The following is a 22442-nucleotide window of genomic DNA, read 5'->3' on the forward strand; positions in this document are numbered from 1 at the left end:
TACAGTACGAGTACTAGATCGACAAAGGCAACGGATCAGCCGCTCATTAACACGTGCATCATTCGTTCGGCTTGCCTTTGAATATGCACCAGATATTAACTACTCAGCGCATTCAAAAATTGCTATCGGTGGAATGGATAAAGTATGTCAATATTGTCGGGCATTGAAATTTCGGAATGAAGCAGCCGGCATGTGCTGCGCATCAGGAAAAGTCGTGCTGTCACCTCTACCCGCTCCGCCGGAGCCTTTATTATCCCTTCTTACTGGCAATTCAGATGATTCCAAATTATTTTTGCGTAAGATACGCAAATTTAATTCTTGCTTCCAAATGACGTCATTTGGGACAACTAAAATTTGCGATCGTGCATACGATGGACGTAATTTTGAAACTACATTCAAAATTCAAGGCCAGGTGTACTATAAAATCGGATCACTGATGCCAATGCCTGATAACAATCCGAAATTTCTTCAAATTTATTTTACGGGCGATTGTGAAGAGCGCGTGACGACTCGATGCCTGTATAATTTTATTGAACAAGCAGAGGAAAGAGCAATTGTGATATTATTGGAAAATTTTTTAGAAGATCACAATCAACTAATTCAATTGATCAAAAGAGTTTCGCCACGATTGCAAAATGACAATTATCAAATCGTCATAAAAGCCAACAAAGTACCATTAGGTGAACATGCTGGTAGATTCAACGCTCCAACTGTTGATGAGGTTGCTGTTATCATGGTTGGTGATCCAGTTGACAAAAGATCTATAAAAATTACACGGCGAGACAACACTGTCAGTACGATTTCGGATCTACACCGTTCGTATGACGCACTACAATATCCATTGATATTTTGGCAAGGACAAGATGAATATCACCTTAATATCAATCAGTATGATCCAAATATCGGTAAATTTGACAATTATCTATTTACTTTCTCACTGTATGTATAGATTTTAATTTCGTATTGCATTTTATTTTTTATTTTTTTAGGTGATTACAGAAATAAAAAAGTTAGCTCAATGAACTACTACGCACACCGAATAATGGTTAGACAACATCAAGATAATTATATCCTTCGATATCGTCAGCTGTTCCATCAATACATTGTTGATATGTACGCTAAGGTCGAAAGCGAACGCTTGCAATTCTTTCGATTCAACCAGGCAAAACTACGATCGGAAGAATATATTCACTTACGCGATGCTGTTGCTGGAAACATCGATGGAAATTTAAATCCCAATGACATCGGTAATGCTTTCATTTTACCTTCAAGCTACATCGGCAGTCCACGGAACATGCAGGAATACATACAAGATGCGATGACTTACGTACGTCATTACGGCCGACCGGATTTATTTATTACATTCACATGTAATCCGAATTGGGAAGAGATACAAACTTTACTATTGCCAGGACAACAAGCCATTCATCGTCATGATTTAACTGCACGTGTTTAAACAAAAATTGAAATCCTTAATTGATTTTATTGTTAAATATATATTATTTGATATTGTCACCAAACACATGATCCATGGGCCATGCGGTGCTTTCAACATGACGTCACTGTGCATGGAAAATGGAAAATGTAAAAAAAACTTCCCAAAGCCGCATACGAATGACACGATTACGGATATTGATGGTTATCCAATGTATCGCCGCAGAAGTATTGAGAATGGTTGCCACACATTTACAATGCGACTGCCGAACTTTCCAAATCAAGTTGAGTTTGATAATCAGTGGGTGGTGCCATACTCACCACTACTTTCAAAAATTTACAAAGCTCATATCAATGTTGAGCTTTGCAGTTCTGTTAAATCAATTAAGTATATTTGTAAATATGTAAACAAAGGTAGTGATTTGGCCATATTTGATGTACAAAATATAAATAAAAATGACGAAATAGCACGATACCAAATGGGCAGATACATTAGCAGCAATGCAAAGCTATTTGGCATATTCTCAGCTTTCCCATCCACGAAAGAGATCCTGCTGTCCAACATCTGGCAATACATCTTGAAAACGGTCAACGTGTATACTTCACTGAAGAAAATGTTCTCCAAAGAGCGTTCGAAGCTCCGAAAACGACTCTAACTGAATTTTTTACATTGTGTCAAAAACCTGATGTTTTTGGCCAATTCGCGAAGACATTGGTGTATGGTGATGTTCCACGTTATTTCACATGGAACAAATCCAGTAAAAAATGGGAGCCACGGAAACAAGGAAAACCACATCCTTCCATTACAGGCATATTCAAAGCTAAGACATTGGGGAGACTTTACACGGTACATCCAAAGCAACGTGAGTGCTTCTATTTACGTTTGTTATTGGTGAATGTTCCCGGACCAACGTCTTTTGAATTTTTACGAACAGTTAATGGTCGAGTATTCAATACATACCAGGATGCATGTCGTGAACTGCAATTGCTAGAAGACGATAACCATTGGGACTTAACGCTTGCTGATGCTGCGTTGACATCAACATCGAATAACATGCGTCAGTTGTTTGCAATTATTGTGACGACATGTTATCCCTCGCAAGCACAAACTTTGTGGGAAAAATATAAAAATTGTATGACAGAAGACATCTTGCACCGAATTAGACAAACAAATCAATGCCAAAACATAGATTATACACCAGAGATGTACAATGAAGCATTGGTCTTGATCGAGGATTTATGTGTTCTTATTTCAAATTTACCACTTAATCATTATGGTATGCCATCACCTAATCGTCCAGCCACCGACTTAGTCAATACCGATTTACAACAAGAAAAGCAATACGACCATGGAAGTTTAGCAACAATTATCATGAACAGTGAACCATTACTGACAGCAGAACAAAAAATTATTTATGATCGGATTATGCTGGCTGTTGCTGCTGAACAAGGCGGTTTTTTATTCTTGGATGCACCCGGTGGAACCGGTAAGACATTTTTAATATCGTTGATTCTGGCCAAAATACGGTCGCAACAAAAAATCGCATTAGCAGTAGCATCGTCAGGCATTGCGGCTACTTTACTGGATGGTGGGCGAACAGCACATTCAACATTCAAGCTGCCATTGGACGTTCATAATAAACTATATGCAATGTGTAACATCAAAAAGAATAGTGGAATAGCTGCAGTGTTGCGGAAGAGTTCTATAATAATTTGGGATGAGTGCACAATGGCACACAAATATTCACTTGAAGCATTAAACAGAACTATGCAAGATTTAAACAGCAATAATAAAGTTTTCGGTGGTGCTATCTTACTTTTGTCTGGTGACTTCCGGCAGACCTTACCGGTTATACCTCGCTCTACTTTCGCGGATGAGATAATGCATGTTTGAAACAATCATTCTTATGGCGAAGTGTTGAAATACTTCGATTGACCATAAATATGCGAGTACAATTGCAAAATGATCCATCAGCACAAATATTTTCCGAACAACTACTAGATATTGGGAACGGTAAAATAGAACTGCAACCAAATACGCAATGCATTAAACGACAATTTTTGCACTGCTCAGGATAAAAATGAATTCATTCAGAGTATTTTCCCGGATATACAGAATAATTATTTGAATCATGAATGGCTTAGTCAACGGGCGATTTTGGCAGCCAAAAACGTTGATGTTGACGAAATTAACTTCCAGATACAACAGTTGTTACCAGGCGATCTGATGTCTTTTAAATCAATCGATACTGTTGTTGATGAAAATGAAAGTGTAAATTTTCCGATTGAATTTTTAAATTCATTAGATATCCCTGGAATGCCACCACATAATCTTCGATTAAAGATTGGTTCCCCTATTATTCTCCTCCGTAATTTGAATCCACCTCAATTATGTAACGGTACGCGTTTGGTCATCAAAAAGATCACCGGAAACATTCTTGAAGCAACCATTTTGGCTGGGAAGTTTAAAGGAAAAGTGGTCCTGCTGCCACGTATTCCGATGATACCATCAGATTCTACTATACCCTTCAAAAGGCTACAGTTTCCAATTCGTTTAGCTTTCGCCATGTCTATAAATAAATCTCAAGGTCAAACAATGTCCATTTGTGGTTTAGATTTGGAAAATCCATGTTTTTCTCATGGGCAACTATATGTTGCGTGTTCACGTGTTGGGAAACCGTCGAATCTATTTGTGTTAGCTAAAGACAGGTTAACCAAAAACATTGTGCACCGATTGGTGTTAAATTAAATTGAAATTGAAAGAACTTATAACTCAAAAAAATAGATATTAATGTTTAAAAGTTTAAGACTGTCTGCCTTGCCTACCTCATTCATGAGTTTAAGCGTCACATGTTATTTACTGTATTATACTGTAATATACTTATTTGTTATAAAATTAAATGGAAATAATAAATCTGATAAATTTTTACTTTGTATGGATTTCTGCTTAATATCAAGTGTAAGAACATTTTAATTAATTGTGTCCAACGTACTTTCCCTTCAAATCTCAATCCAGTGAATTTGTATACCAACATCAACATTTTCGTCTTTGTTCATAAATAATTTCATTGTACTAAAGGGTTATAGTAGTAGAAAGTCAAATAAGGAGATCACCATATTTTTTTACAAATACCATCTGTGTGAAAAAGCATAGTGGACTCCGTGACTGATGTTCTCTTATTGTTCCTCTGAGATTGTTTACTATAATGTAATATAACAAAAACTTTAGCCACAGCAACGCGTGGCCGGGTCAGCTAGTTTTTATATAGATTCCTATACATATATCCAAATTATATTTCTTTTCTCCTTATACTATTTAATTTCTATCATATATTTATACAATAATGTCTTATATAATAACAAATTATACATAAAATTTAAATTTTCTTAATTAGATTATTTACATATTTTTCTTAAAATTGTCTTATACTGTAAAAGTTGCTATACCATTTCTTAATATTAATTTGAAAACAAACAAGTAAGGAAGGGCTAAGTTCGGATGTAACCGAACATTTTATACTCTCGCAAAGTCAAATGGTATACTCGTTTGAGATTTCTTTGTGGATTGACTGATATTTTCGGTAGAAGGTCAACTATAGGCACTGGGGTCCACATATTTAGTACTTAGGGGCTTGAACAGTTTTGGTTCGATTTAGAAAATTTTTGGTCACAAGGTGGCATACTTTAAACGTATTATTCACGCAAAGTTTTACGCCGATATAATCATTGTTGCTTGATTTGCATAGTGGAAAGTGAAAGAATCAAGTGGTATTTAAAATGGTGTCATATGGAAAATAGGCGTGGTTGTAATCCGATTTCGCCCATTTTCGCACTATGACATAGAAACATGAAAAGAACGTTATGCACCGAATTTGGTTGAAATCGGTTAAGCAGATCTCAAGATATGGGTTTTCACCTAAAAGTGGGCTGTGCCACGCCCACTGTCTAATTTTGAACGCGGTTCCTATAAAGTCATCTTATACCATCTCAGCTTAGTTATGGCAAGTTATTTGTTTTTGATTAATGGCGTTTTGTGGGCGTGGCAGTGGTCCGATTACGCCCATCTGCAATACCAACCGTCTCACGGTACCATGAAACATGTCTACCAAGTTTCATAAAGATATCTCAATTTTTACTCAAGTTAGAGCTTGCACGGACGGACGGACAGACGGACAGACGGACGGACAGACGGACGGACGGACAGACAGTCACTCGGATTTCAACTCGTCTCTTCATCCTGATCATTTATATATATATAACCCTATATCTAACTCGATTAATTTTAGGTGATACAAAGAACCGTTAGGTGAACAAAACTATTATACTCTGTAGCAACAGGTTGCGAGAGTATAAAAATGAATGCCTATTGCAATAAGTCTGAAAACTTTAGTTGAAAATAGAGACACAAATACTGTCATGATAAGTGTGTACTGTCTCAAAAGTAATTGCATTAACATGGGATGGATCCATGTTTGAAAATGCCCAATCAATTTGTGTACCGGCAGGTGTAGTTGAATATTCTATACCAAGCAGGGAACTAAAGTGTTTTTCTTGGAGCAAATTTCCTATTGAATTCCCTGAAACCTTAAGCAAATGTTGAAATCTCCAACAATTAGAACATTTTGATTTCGCTTTTTAGATAATTAATGTGAGCGTGAGACTCTGAACATTATGGAATAACATTTGATGTCCTGATGTTCGGGAAATCATAAAATTGAAACTTGTTGTCAAAGCTTTATTTGTGTTCAATTCCCTCAGTTCCCTAAATACGGGATCCGATTCAGAAAATTTGTTAGGAGGAATTAAATTTCCTATGATGAATAGACCTTCTGCAGAAGTAGCTCGACTGCAAGCGACATATATTGAAGCTCTAGGCATTCTGGGTCGAGTATGAACTACAACTTTATTATATGTGGCACCCTGACTTTTATGAATAGTTATTCCCTCAGCCGGAACAACTAGAAACTGATTTCTTTCAATTGAAATTTGTTCATTTCTTTTATATTGAAAAGATTTTTGATCTTTTTCAATTGGTGTCCAAGAACTTTCTAGAGGATGAGGCCAACAGAAGGTTCCAAAAATTTAATCCACAGAATTGTTGGAAAAGAACAATGGAAATCAATTTGCATAAGTTGTTCAGCTGCCCCATTATCCAAGCCATCACACAATTCATAGGGCAATCCCTGCGTTTCAGAGGTTTTGAAAAGTTTAACACTTTCCAAAATATTCTCATTTTCACTTATACCAATTCCTTTAACTGAGTCTTTTGCAGTTGAAAGGATAGCTTCTGTTGGGATTCGACTGAGCTTAAGGGCATTGAAATTATTTGTCTCTTCATTGGACCAAAATAAATGTATGGCATCAACGGGAACTTCTTCGAAATTAACTACTCGAGTTCGAATGAGTGATATGTCCTCATTTGTCATAGTACCAGATGCCATATGATTTAATGCAATTGCAAAGGCCTGATCATCCCGTTATCTTAATATTTCTGTTAATTCAAAGTATTTAAATAACTCTCACAAAGGGGAACCAACTAAAGTGCTGTATGTATCATTGGGATTAGGAGAGAATATCCACCTATCTCCAACAGGTGAGAGTTGCTTCAAATCATCAAACACGATGATCGGTATACCACCGAAGGGGCTGTCTGTTTTGAAAATTTGTTTTAATCTGGCATCAACAGAGCTAAACATACGAGCACCTACCATCGATATTTCATCAATTATGATTAATTTTAAATCGATAAGTCTGGAATACAATGAATTAACTGTGTCATTGCTAAGTGGTCTCAACTCTCTATTCAACTGATTAACAGGTAAAGAGAATATTGAATGAAGGGTCATTCCACCTAATCCGAATGCTCCTTTACCCGTAGGTGCGGAAAGAAGAACAGGTGTAGAATTGTAACGATGGTTAAGTGCTTGATTTATTGCAGATATCAAACGACTCTTTCCTATACTTGCACCGCCGCTAATGAACTCATAAAATGGGCGATTTGTTTTTAGCTGGTGCGTCAAATGTGTCAAATAGGTTCTTTGCTTAGTATTTAGACTTTGAACTAAAGAAAATAATTCCTCAACTGGAATTAAAGGGGGTAGTTTAATAAGTCTAATATTGCAATCAGATTCAGTGCCATTATCTGTTGAATCTTCACCGTGACAGTCCAGCAAATTTATATTTGGGTTTATTTATGGAAGTGCCAACACTCTGAACTCATTTTCCACTATAGGTAGTTCATTGTGAGTACCTTCCTCTAAGTCTATTTCATTATAAAGACTTACTAGAACATTTTCAAGTTCTCTTTGCTCAAAAACATCTTATTTTCTTTGATTTTCATCAATTAGAATACGATGTGTTATGCAAGTCTGCTCATTATCGTTTACAATGAGATCTCGCTGTTCATTCCGCCATGGATAGTAAAGCATTACCATTTGGCGGATATCCTCCACTCTGGCCAAATTTGGGTTAAACCTTTTATACGGAATAATACAAGGCTTGGTACGTTTCTTAACAAAACCGCTACCGTCTTTAAGAGGCATGACAACTCCGCTTTCTGGTAAATTATCGTTTTCCCTCTCTCTTCTTCATGATCACTGTCTTGTGCTCTTCTACTAGATTCAACATATTTATACATAGATGCAAAATCAGCTAAACAAAGAGTTTCTAACTGATCGGATCTTTGAACATAACGGTCTAAAATACCGGCTACGAATATTTCAGTCGAACCTGAAGGAAGGTGCTGAAGTTCTGCTCTAGGTTTCACCATTCGAACACGTTCCTCAGGTCGAGATGTATTTATAAATATTTCTGCATTACTTGCTTCCGAAAGATGGAGCCCAATGCAGCAATATACTGCTTCTTGTGCAGATATTTCTGTGCCTAATATAAATTTGTGACCTATATGTTTAAGTTTTTGCTTAACAGTTTAATTTCCAGCATTACCTTTGATATAGCTTCATTGAAGAGAATAGAAACTCCCCTGTTAGACTTGTTAATATAATTAATTATTGTATATATGAACAGCAAGCATATGCATCCAGTATATATTGCATATCCATATTTGGCCTATGGAGTTCCAAAATCAGAGTGATTATAAGCGTTTATAAAACGATCCTGTCATTTTATTTTTAGAAAAATTTTGGGTTTTGTTAAACTTGATCTAAAGGCTAACAAAAAGTCATCAAAAGACATATTTATTCTACTATCAGACAGGAAATGTTCAAAATCTCTTAAATTAGAAATGTCTTCTGTAGTCATATTTTAATTTAAAAGGTTTTGAATTTGAAAATCTTTTCCTTGTGTCTATCTGAGTTTTGACTTGGTTCTGTAAGAGGTAACAGTATTTCCGTTGAAGGCATTGGTGGATATGGTATACCAAAATGACAGAACTGTTGTCCTCTTATTTTCCTAGTACAAGACCGACTGTGGTTATGCTTTTGTTAACCCAAATAATTTTCTAAGTGGCTAACCGAACCATCTGTAGAAATATAATAATTATATATAAATTTTCAATAAAACTAATGACATCAGGGAATATCTGAGGATCTTGAAGGTTGATTCTCGGAGCATAATTAAGCCAATACATGCCATGTACATGCGGGGAACCTCTCTGTTGAAACTCCTCTCTCCAGTAGAAATTTGTGACAAAATGCTCTCCAAAAATGCCGGCATTATCTTTAAAAAGCTTAAGAATTTGCGAAAGCGATAGTCAAAATATCTAGCACAAGTAACCGCGTCTGACCGAATTAAGCGAAATCTATCTTGGGTTGTTAAACTGTTGGCTCCCTCTTCCGAAATATCTGTAGAATAAACAGTTTTAGAGAGGATGACCAAAAGCTCAACCTACTGAGATTCTGCAGCCAATAAAGTGATAAAGAAGATTGGAATCCCAAGCTCAGCTTCTCAGTGTGCAGGAGAGGATCTAAAACCTTTCAAAACCTTGTGACCATCATCGTGTTGAATCAAGTTTTGAACAAAGTTTTCATTTAATAGATTTTGGCCCTAATTTGGTTGCGGCCTGAAAACTTTCTAAGGCAAATGGATGTACTATTCTTAATTTGTAGCAGTTCTATCATTTTGTAATCATAGAACAACTTTGGACTGGTACACGCTCTTCTGTCAAAATGGCGAATTTCAGAACGTATTATTTTGCTATATGTTTTAGAGCATGTACGTTTCTGCCCAACGTATATTGTTCCATATGACAACTCTTCTGAATTATGTAAACTGGTCTTTCTCCTTAACCTGGCGCTCTTACTAAACGGTTATAGTCAAAGTTTTCTACAGGAATATTGTCTAAAAGAGTTTCTTGACCACCTGGGTTAAGCTCGGAAGGTAAAAGACCCATGTGAATATTATTACCTGAGGGATTATCATGAGAAGTTTGTGCCGCACGAAAAGATTGAATCAATCGGGAATCCTCTGCAGATGCAAAAAACGGAACTTCTTCTTGGTTATTAAATTCTGAAATCCAGTTCTCATTAATATGTATATTGTGCTCACGATACAGAGGGGTATTCACTAAGAATTGCAAAAGCTTCCATAATCCTTGTGAGGCGTATGGTATCGATCATGTAATCATGATTGTACGCCAAACGCCTTTTTAAGTGAATTTGTATCACATGAGCCTCATCGAAGGACCTTGTTAGAGATGTCACAATATTTTAACGGAAATTGGTATATTAACAACAGCACCTTTGAGAGAACTTTGACCTTGATATCCTAACGGACGGATTGTCATAAAAGGCAATCTAGGCATTATAAGACGTTCTTCAATTGGGGTTAAATCTTTCAAACAATTCGGTATTTCAGGAAAGTCTAGACCGTTAGCTAAACATATTTTTGGAACGTTCTTTTTAACAATCGAATTTTTGCAAGCAGCACAAAAATTGTAATTTCCATTTTCCGAAAAAAAAATTTTCATTAAATAAAAGGCGGATGTAGCATTCGGATGACTTTGCGCAATAGTATCGAAATTTACTTTGCGAACTTGGTGTGAAAACCATAAGCCGCCGCAGCAAATCCATATTTCAGTAGGGCCCTTATTTATATTTTGGAAATAAATGTTTTTGAAATCTGTTAAATTGCCACTATTATCAGTTTCTATAACATTATTTTCTCCCGTTAATGGGATTCGTTGGGACTGCCTTTGGTTTCCAATTTGTCTATTAAGTGGGTTTTCTCTACGAAGGCGAACTTGCCCTCGTCTTTCACGCTTCTCTCTACTTATTTCAGGATTTCTTTTTGCATGTTCCCTTTGCATTTGATCATGAATGCGCTCTAAATTCCTATACTCAGGATTTCTTGCGCGAAGTTCTCTAGGATCCCTAGTGTTCCTACTTTGTTCATCATAACGTACCTCAGGATTTTCTCGACGAGATCTATGACCTCGAGTATTTCTTATTTGCTCTTCAGAGCGAATTTGGGGATCTTGCCGCCTTGTTCTATGTTGAGCAGTATTTACAACTTGCTCAACAGATCGAACATCGGGGTCTTCGCGCCGATACTTATGACCTCGAGTATCTCCTTTTTGCTCTTCAGAGCGAATTTGTGGATCTTGCCGCCTTGCTCTATGTTGAACAGTATTTAGAACTTGCTCAACATATCGAACTTCGGGGTCTTCGGGCCGAGATCTATGACCTCGAGTATTTCTTATTCGCTCTTCAGGGAGAATTTGTGGATCTTGCCGCCTTGTTCTATGTTGAAAAGTATTTACAACTTGCTCAACAGATCGAACATCGGGGTCTTCGCGCCGAGATATATGGCCTCGAGTATTTCCTATTTGCTCTTTAGAGCGGATTTGGGGATTTAGACGTCTTGCCCTATGTTGAACAGTATTTAAATTTAGTTCAAAAGACTATACCTCGAGATTTTTCCGCCTGGTTCTATGTGGATTTGTATTGATAATTTGTTCGGACAGACGTTCATCGGAATCTAATCTACGATTAGCGTGACTTACAGTATCTTGTGTCTGCTCACTATCTCTATATAAAGAGTTTGCACGAAGAACTCTCATACGTCTTCTATTCTGAAGACGACTTAGTAACACAGATTTTCTACCTAATCTAGGCATGAATAATAAATAATAAATTGCTTAATATTGTATATAAAATACTTATATAATTCCATTCTTCCGGGTCTGAAAAGTTGGATCCTAGGTGCTGCTCTCTTTCACTGTAATTGAATCCTTGCTATGACTCCTTTCCTGTTCGGTGTATAGGTATTGTGGTATACTGGTGCACATATGGATATGTGTTTGCTCGTCACTGTATATAACAATAGTTTAAACACTATATAACTAATGCACTGCAATTAGTTTGAATACAGCACTTTGTTGGTCAAGAAATCTAGTGTAACTGAAACCAGAGAACTTAAAACAACGAAAAGGTGCAAATTGAATTTTGTATGATGCTCGATTGGTTGGCTGAAAATTTGAGATCAAGTAGTTCACCATTTTCTGTAATATTTTCTGTTATTTAACAGAAATGAGAATTTATAACAGCGTTCTCTGACAAATTACGTATCTCCCAACATAAAGAGAAAAATGAAATTAAATGAATGAGAAAACAAAAAATACAAATGCCTCTTCACATATGCATGATTATTTTTTGCCATATAAACGATTTTTATGATGAAAAATTGATAAAATATGATTTTTTTGCACAAATGCTACATTGATAAAATGTGAAAGATTATGCAAAAAATGATATTTTACTATTTTCTCTATATGTAAGTATGTATGTACAAATATGCATATGACCGCGCAAAATAAGTAATGCATACACAAAACTACATACATTTAAGCGTACAAATGTAAGTACGTCAGCTAATAGGAAAAATACAAACATTGTTGTACAAAAACAACAATTGTCTCAAATAGCATCAGCACCAGAAACCAATATGGCAGCCAAATTGACAAATCCTAAATTTGTAGTAAATCACACACCAACAACATTTTCATTCATGAACGCTGGCGCACAAGCAATAAGCTAAGTCGTTTCATTCATAAAAGCATACGCCATACACATCTGCCCGAGCATGCGTTTGCCTACAAGCGTCTTTTCGCGACGATGGCAAAAGCTAAAAATCATAAATTGAACAAATTTCTGATATTCCCTCTATAAGGGAAAAGTGACAACCCCTCAAATATGAGTATTAAAATATTTTAGAATAAAAGTGACAACATAGTAAATTTGTCGATTTACAATTCAAGAAACTTTTTAAAGACAATATTCAATATTCCTCTGATTTATGTATACAGTAAACCCCGGTTAAGTATCACTCCTCCAATCCCTCTTATCTGCCGGTGTCTTGCTGCATCTCACTTTTTTTTTCTTAATTTTTTAAAGAAAACGGTAATTTTTTTTTAAATACATAGAAATAATTTTTTTTTGGTACCACTCGCTTAAGTACCACAATCGCTTATGTACTACAAAGCACAAAAAATCTGCATCTTTGGTTTTGGCACTTAACCGGGATTGACTGTATTTGTCAAAGAATTTACGTAAGTACGTTCGAATTTTTTGTACACACATTGACTTTGCACTTGCCCATATGCGATGTATGTTTGTAAGAGTGTGTATGGCACATCTCGGATTTTCTACCAACAACACAATGTTGTGACGCTTTGTCGTCGCGTCAGTTCTTCGACAGATTGACTCTTTGACATAAAAGAAAAAATGTGTTTTGATATATTTCTCATATTAAAGTAAAAATGAATTAACATAAAATAATTTAACAAATAATAAATAATAGTTCAATTAAAGGGAATATATTTGAAATGGCATATCAATATGCCCAGTTTTGCTCACATATTATATTCTCTTCAATATTCGTCGGTTGGTTATGTTAAGAGAGCGTATGTGTACAGATTCACCGCTGTTATAAAAGCGAAAAATGTTATTTGTTTCTCGTGCATCTGTGGTGAACTCCTTGATAAATTCCTACAAATTGTTCGCTGTCGAACCTCCACCTTCTCATTGTTTTAAGTTCTCTGCCTGCACACGCATCCGGTTAAATCAGAGAATGTTAATGAATAGAGAAGGAGCAAATGTTAGCTGTACTAAAATGTTAATTACGGTGAGGGAACATCGAAAACGCGCAAGTTCGAAAATAAAATGTCACCACAATTATCAATTTACGCAACGAACTACACCACTCTATAAGCAAAATGTATGTATATACAATACATATGCAATAATATTAAAATAGAATTCAAATATCATTTAATAAAAAAGGGTTATAAAAATAAAAAAAGACTATATAAAAATATGATAGGATTTGAACTTGGCAAAATATTTCACGTTGCAATAAAGAAGTCTGCTATACAAGCAGCACCACAGTCAGTATTCAAGTTACTTTGTCTAATCTGTGAACTCAAACAGCTATTGTTGTTTACTTGCTTCAATGTTCATATGTCTATATGTGAATATTCTTGAAATTGCCTTCCTTCATTCGCATGTCCAAATATATTTGCATATATGAACACATATGTACATATACATATGTATGTCCCTCAATATGTCTTTCGCAAAAAATCAAACAATCGCGCAAGTGACAAAAAAACGTAGACGCACCACCATCGGCCAATAATATTCAAGCGAACTCGCGGCTTATTTTCTAAGTATTTCATATTACAACGACAACAAATTCATTCATAAGGAACGTGCGTCTGCTTCAAAGCAAAGTGCGCTCGTTCATAACTCTGCGCCGCGCTATATTTTCTGTGCGCCTGGTAAACCACATTTGGTTTTCATATAGAATTCCTATCGCAAATGCGCGATATGAATGAAATTGAATTTGAATGTCTTCAGTAAAATTGAAGAATCAGCAAAATTACAATTTTACAATTTGTATCACTTAAAATCCTACCATCCCCCTCGCGTTTGTATGTTGCCCACAAGCTGCTTCCTCACAACATTTGCTAAAAATCAGAAATTGAAGAATTTGTCTGATGTTCACTTCAAAAAGGAGAATTGGCAACATGACCTCTTAGCGAGTTTAAATAATATTTATATTTTTGCATATTATGCACTATTTATGGCATTAAATTACAAAATTTATATTAAATTGCCATTCATATGAAATCATTAACTACTTCTATATACTCTAAGCATATTGCATATAGTACTTTTATATGTTTACTTATTATCATTATTTCATAGTTTGTCGATTTAGCCCATTTTATCTAAATACGACGCTATGAAAATGCAGCCCAATCGGTAATCACAATAGTTCAAAAGAGCATAAGTCAATTTTCAACAGCAAAGCCCTGCAAAAAGGACAAACGAGACAACATAGCCGATCGACATTGTCGTAAAATTGTTGATTGAAACAAATTTTGTCAATTCCGCCACGATGCGCAAAATTCGGCGTCAATATGTATGCGAGCTCATATGTATATATGTATGTTTGTCGACAAAATCGTCATTTGGTTACTTTCAACAACACAATGTCTGCGCGAACTCGCCGTTATTTCGTTGGCTTGCCACTATACACAGAGGCGTTCTAACTGAAGACTCTTAGTATATTATTATGTTGCTTAATTTGTATTGAAAAATACTGATGCATTTATGAATTATTTTCGTAATATAATATATATTATATATATATATATATATAAATACACATATATTCATAACTATAATCATTTTTAAACTAAATTCGATAAATAAAATATATATCTGAAATAATTATGTGGCAGTGCGCCCCGATCCCTCCTTGCCGGCGATCGTTCAACTCGCAAAAAGCAAAAAGTGTGGACAAAAGTCATTGCTTGTGCGGGGCAAGAAGAAGCAAGCATCAGCGTACGTGTACTCATGAATGTATGTGTGATTATCACATTTGTGTAAATACGCATAAATAAAGGAATATGCAGTAAACCCAAACATATGAACATATTTTCCGGAAATATTTTAATTATCTCAGGAAGTTAAATATGCTATTAAAGTAATTGAATTATGATATGCTTAGATTCCAATTAATAAAATAAAAATTAAATAAAATTTCAGTTTCATGAGTTTTAGGATTCGAACGTATAGGTTCGTATTCGGATTGTGCTTAACCCCTTCCCGCTTACGACCTTAGCCACCACAAAAGTGGAAATGTGGCCGCTTAGCCACCGTTTTATTGTTATCCTTTGTTTAATAAGCAATTGCTCACATAACGCACATACACAAGTTGGAAAAATAGCCTACTAAATGTTTATTTTATTATGAAATCTGGGGTTTTTACCGGTAATACAGATTTTTAATTCAGAAGGCTTTTCATAATTATAAATTTGTCATATCATCGAAATTGAAAACATAAATCTAAATAGGTATGCGCAACGTTTTTTCATATAGGAATATTCGTTGTGTCTATTTATAGCATTTCGCATATTGTGTGGTGTATTTTTCTTTTTCGAAGTTATATTTTTCGATGTTCCCTCATCTGGAACTACAAATTAGTACTCAAAAAGTTTTCAGTTAACATTTGCTCCTTCTCTATTCATTTACGTTCTCTGGTGCGGCGTCAGCAATTAGTATTTAACCAGAGAACGTAAATGAATAGAGAAGGAGCAAATGTTAAATGAAATCTTTTTGAGTACTAATTTGTAGTTCCAGATGAGGGAACATCGAAAAATATAACTTCGAAAAAGAAAAATACACCACGCAATGTGCAAAATGCTATAAATAGACACAAAGAATATTCCTAAATGAAAAATCGTTGCGCATACCTATTTAGATTTATGTTTTCAATTTCTATGATATGACAAATTTATAATTATGAAAAGCCTTCTGAATTAAAAATATGTATTACCGGTAAAAACCCCAGAATTCATAATAAAATAAACATTTAATGGGCTAGTTTTCCAACTTATGTATGTGCGTTGAGTGAGTAATTGCTTATTGAACAAAAGATAACAATAAAACGGTGGCTACGCGGTAGCGTTTCCACTTTGTGGTGGCTTAGATCGTAAGCGCGAAGGAGTTAAGCTCATTCCGAATACGAGCATATAAGTTCGAATCCTAAAACTTATGTGAATTAAATTTTATTTAATTTTTTTATGTTATTAATTGGAGTCTAAGCATATCATAATTCAATTTCTTTAATAGCATATTTTACTTCCTGATATAATTAAAATATATCAGGAAAATATGTTCATATGTTTAGGTTTATTGAATATTTCCTTATGATGCGTATTGAAAAAATGAAGGAAGGCAATTTCAAGAATATGCACATATAGACATATGAACATTGAAGCAAGTAAACAACAATACCTGTTTGAGTTCACAGATTAGACAAAGTATCTTGAATACTGTCTGTGTTGCTGCTTGTATAGCATACTTCCTTATTGCAACGTGAAGTATTTTGCCTGAGTTCAAATCCTTTCAGATATATTTATATACTCTTTTTTTATTTTTATAACCCTTTTTTATTAAATGATATTTTAATTCTATTTTCATATTATTTCCCTCATTATTTATATTTTCTTGTCGGAAGCCAATTAATTTCGTTTTTATTATTTCAATTTTTGTTTATCCGCATATCAAAAAACATCTGTGCACATGTACCTAGTATATTTTGCTTATAGAGTGGTGTAGTTTGTTGCGTACCCTGATAGGTGTGGTGACATTTTATTTTCGAACTTGCGCGTTTTCGATGTTCCTTCATCGTAATTAACATTTTAGTACAGCTAACATTTGCTCCTTCTCTATTCATTAACATTCTCTGGTAATATCAAAGCAAGTCTCTTAAGCATAATTTTCATTGAATTCTCAGTTCTGTTCACTCTCCACTGTTAAAATTTCTCCTTCCGAGCCAAATGTGGTGAAATTCACTAATAAAATCTTGTTATGTTTTGACAATTTACACGCTGGTCCGCAATTGAACCTTCTCTGCTGATATCGCCAATTTCAGGCAAACTCACTGTATGTGCAGTGGAATTTATTGCACTCATATGAAAATGTAGATTGTCAATGCAGAGAATGTAGATTATAGAGAAGGTTCACAGTGCGGCATTTAGCATAATATTTAACTTTTCGCAGGGGAACTGAAAACGATGAGCGTGTTTCACCAAATGGCCACAATTAACATCAGGGGACTGAAAAATAGCAGAATTGCGCATTTTCAATGTTGATTGATAATAGCAGAGAATGTTGATGAGTAGAGAAGGAGCAAATGTTAAATGAAAACTTTTTGAGTACTAATTTGTAATTCCACAAGAGGGAACATCGAAAAGTATAACTTCGAAAAAGAAAAATACACCACACAATATGCGAAATGCTATAAATAGACACAACGAATATTCCTATATGAAAAATCGTTGCGCATACCTATTTAGATTTATGTTTTCAATTTCTGTGATATGACAAATTTATAATTATGAAAAGCCTTCTGAATTAAAAATCTGTATTACCGGTAAAAACCCCAGAATTCATAATAAAATAAACATTTGATAGGGTATTTTTCCAACTTATGTATGTGCGTTATGTGAGCATTTGCTTATTAAAAAAAGGATAACAATAAAACGGTGGCTAAGCGGCCACATTTCCACTTTTGTGGTGGCTGAGATCGTAAGCGGGAAGGGGTTAAGCACAATCCGAATACGAGCCTATACGTTCGAATCCTAAAACGAATTTTATTTAATTTTTTTATTTTATTAATTGGAGTCTAAGCATATCATAATTCAATTTCTTTAATAGCATATTTTACTTCCTGAGATAATTAAAATATAATATGTTCATATGTTTAGGTTTATTGAATATTTCCTTATTATACGTATTTACACAAATGTGATAATCACACATACATTCTTAAATACACGTACGCTGATGCTTGCTTCTTCTTGCCTCGCACAAGCAATGACTTTGGCTACGCTTTTTGCTTTTTGCGAGTTGAACGATCGCAGGCAAGGAGGGATTGGGGCGCACCGCCACATAATTATTTCAGATATATATTTTATTTATCGAATTCAGTTTGAAAACGATTATAGGTATGAATTTATTGGTATTTATATATATATATAATATATATTATATTACGAAAATAATTCATAAATGCATCAGTATTTTTCAATACAAATTAAGCAACATATCAATATATTATGACCCCTCACTTGACACGCCTATGTGCATGGTGGCAAGCCAACGAAATAACGGCGAGTTCGCGCGGACATTGTGTTGTTGAAAAAAACCAAATGACGATTTTGTCGACAAACATACATATACACATATGAGCTCGCATACATATTGACGCCGAATTTTGCGCATCGTGGCGGAGTTGACAAAATTTGTTTCAATCGACAATTTTACGACAATGTCGATCGGCTATGTTGTCTCGTTTGTCCTTTTTGCAGGGCTTTGCTGTTGAAAATTGACTTATGCTCTTTTGAAATATTGTGATTACCGATTGGGCTGCATTTTCATAGCGTCGTATTTAGATAAAATGAGCTAAATCGACAAACTATGAAATAATGATAATAAGTAAACATATAAAAGTACTATATGGACTGTGCTTAGAATATATAGAAGTAGTTAGTGATTTCATATGAATGGCAATTTAATATAAATTTTGTAATTTAATGCCATAAATAGTGCATAATATGCAAAAATATAAATATTATTTAAACTCGCTAAGAGGTCATGTTGCCAATTCTCCTTTTTGAAGTGAACATCAGACAAATTCTTCAATTTCTGATTTTTAGCAAATGTTGTGAGGAAGCAGCTTGTGGGCAACATACAAACGCGAGGGGGATGGTAAGATTTTCAGTGATACAAATTGTAAAATTGAAATTTTGCTGATTCTTCAATTTTACTGAAGACATTCAAATTCAATTTCATTCATATCGCGCATTTGCGATAGGAATTCTATATGAAAACCAAATGTGGTTTACCAGGCGCACAGAAAATATAGCGCGGCGCAGAGTTATGAACGAGCGCACTTTGCTTTGAAGCAGACGCACGTTCCTTATGAATGAATTTGTTGTCGTTGTAATATGAAATACTTAGAAAATAAGCCGCGAGTTCGCTTGAATATTATTGGCCGATGATGGTGCGTCTACGTTTTTTTTGTCACTTGCGCGAGTGTTAGATTTTTTGCGAAAGACATATTGATGGACATACATATGTACATATGTGTACATATATGCAAATATATTTGGACATGCGAATGAAGGAAGGCAATTTCAAGAATATTCACATATAGACATATAAACATTGAAGCAAATAAACAACAATAGCTGTTTGAGTTCACAGATTAGACAAATGTGTTCCAATATCATCTGTGGTGCTGCTTGTATAGCACACTTCCTTATTGCAATGAAATGTTTTGCCTAAGTTCAAATCCTATCATATTTTTATATATTATACTATTTTTTATTTTTATATATTATACTATTTTTTATTTTTATAACTCTTTTTTATTAAATGATATTTGAATTCTATTTTAGTATTATTTCCCTCATTATTTATATTTTCTTGTCGGAGGTCAATTACTTTCGTTTTTATTATTTCAATTTTTGTTTATGCGCATATCAAAGAACATCTGTGCATATGTATGTGTATACATTTTGCTTATAGAGTGGTGTAGTTCGTTTCGTACCCTGATAGTTGTGGTGAAATTTTATTTTCCAATTTGCGCGTTTTCGATGTTCCTCCATCGTAATTAACATTTTAGTACTGCTAACATTTGCTCCTTCTCTATTCATATACGTTCTCTGATAATAGTAATGCTAATTTCAATGTTAAGAAATGTACGCTTACAGATTCATATATTTACAATGCGCAAACGACTTTGCATATAATTTGAAGATATTCTGCCTATACAGGGTGGCTAACGAATCGTGCTACAAAATTAAAGCGTATTAAGTGTCTTTTTAGTCAATGCATTACATTTATTTTTTTTTATTGCATATAAAATTTTATTTTATTTAAACAATTAATTTTTCCTCCATGCTCAACCACGCATATGCGACACCTAATTCGAGATTGCCTCAATTGTCTATTGAATGGTCTGCTTCAGTTCAGTCAGATTTCTGGGTTTGATTTTGTACACCTCTTGCTTGACATAACCCGATAAGAAGAGACCAAGCGGTCCCAAATATTCTTATACAAATATATATGTATAATGAAGTGTGCATGTAAACAAATATGAAAGTACCCATTATAATTGTTAATTTATCTAAAGGCAACGTATGTATGTAAATATGTACACTCATTGTTTCATGGGAAATCTCCGATGCCACGGGCAACCAATGGCCGAAGCTCACGTTTTTTGTTTTCTCGTTTGCCATCGTCGCGAAAAGAAGCTTGTGGGCAAACGCATGCTCGGGGTGATGAGAGGGTGTCTGTTTTTAGGAATGAAAACGAGGTTGCTTGTTGAAAGTACGCCTGCGTTCATGAATGAAAATGTTGTTGTGACAATTGTTGTTTTTGTAGAACAATTTTTGTAGTTTTTGCGGGGGACATATTTACATGTGTACGGATATTCATATGTATTTTATGTAGGTTGGTTTGTGTATGCATTATTTGTTCGGCAATGTTATATAATATATACATACATACATACCTATTGACAAATAAATCAATGCGAGCACATATAGTGCATTGATAAGTGATAAAATTATGATTTAAATTTCTGAATCTGTACATTCAAATGCGCTTGTGCAGATGTACATACATATGATTATATAAAATTAATATGATAAAAGATGTATGGATGGATATGTTTTAATAAATTTAATCACTATAATAACAATTATCATACAAAATATTTATTAGGAATGCGTATTATGTAAAAACTATATAATATTATTAAATGCCCAAACTGACTATTAATATTATTTTAAAAATTACATAATCTTATAGAGTCTTATCAGTTTTGCATGCATTAATAAAAAATCGCATAATGATATTCATATCAATAAATATGATAGCATATACGAGCATATACGGTATATTGCATATACCCGTAGTTGGACCCTCTCTATATTTTACATTCTCTGGTCAATGTTTAATGTATCACATTCATTATAATAGATCGCAACACTTCTTGCTTTGCTTTGATTGTTGTAAACACGACCTGCAAATATTTCCGTCGTGCTCGATACTCTCGACTTTTATGTGTAGGTGTTTTTCTGTGCTACTAGACGGAAGCTTCAGTTCCAATTTGATATTGTATTTTAGTATCCTTTCGTATTCTATATTCCCTACAACGCTCGCCTGGTGTTTTTGCAAATTTCGTTGCTTTTTATTACTATAATCAGTAAATTTTTCGTGTACTGTATTTTCAATGAGAAGTTGTGAGTGCAAATATGATCTTGACTTGATCTTGATGACTGGAACAATAATTAATCGATGATTCTCATCATTTTGTAAATTTTGAGTACTATATTCACGAAACTGATTGCATTTTGCTGCGATGGTTCGTCATTAATAATACATACATTGTCGTTGGTTGAAGAGCTAACGGATGTTTTTTTTTTAGATATAGAACTTTAAATTGCAATAAAACATCGATGGATTATTCGATTGACATGCATTTAATTATCCGAAAGATAATCTTGTGGCATTACATTTTAAATATGATTTCTGGCATATGACCGCCACGGCTGGCTCGAATGTAGTCCAATCTGGACGTCCAATTTTCGATGACTTTTTCCAACATTTGTGGCTGTATATCGGCAATAACACAGCGAATGTTGTCTTCCAAATGGTTAAGCGTTTGTGCCTTATGCGCATAGACCAATGACTTTACATAACCCCACAGAAAGTAGTCTAGCGGGTCCTGGACATCATGGTGTTTCAATTCAGGAATGAAAAAGTTAGTAATCATGGCTCTATACCGATCACCATTGACTGTAACGTTCTGGCCATAATCGTTTTTGAAGAAGTACGGACCAATGATTTCACCAGCCCATAAAGCGCACCAAGCAGTCAGTTTTTCTGGATGTAACGGTGTTTCGATATACACTTGAGGATTAGCTTTACTCCAAATGCGGCAGTTTTGTTTGTTGACGTAGCCAT

The 22442-nt window shown here is 34.6% G+C and overlaps 1 protein-coding gene across 2 annotated transcripts in view; it reads left to right on the forward strand.

Moving 5' to 3' along the window:
* Snap25 (Synaptosomal-associated protein 25kDa) overlaps window positions 1–22442 on the forward strand; it is a 458275-nt gene that overhangs the window by 276250 nt on the left and 159583 nt on the right. The gene's annotated exons all lie outside the window — the stretch shown is intronic.

Source organism: Bactrocera oleae, chromosome 2 (genome assembly GCF_042242935.1).
Source record: "Bactrocera oleae isolate idBacOlea1 chromosome 2, idBacOlea1, whole genome shotgun sequence".
Taxonomy (NCBI): Eukaryota; Metazoa; Arthropoda; class Insecta; order Diptera; family Tephritidae; genus Bactrocera; species Bactrocera oleae.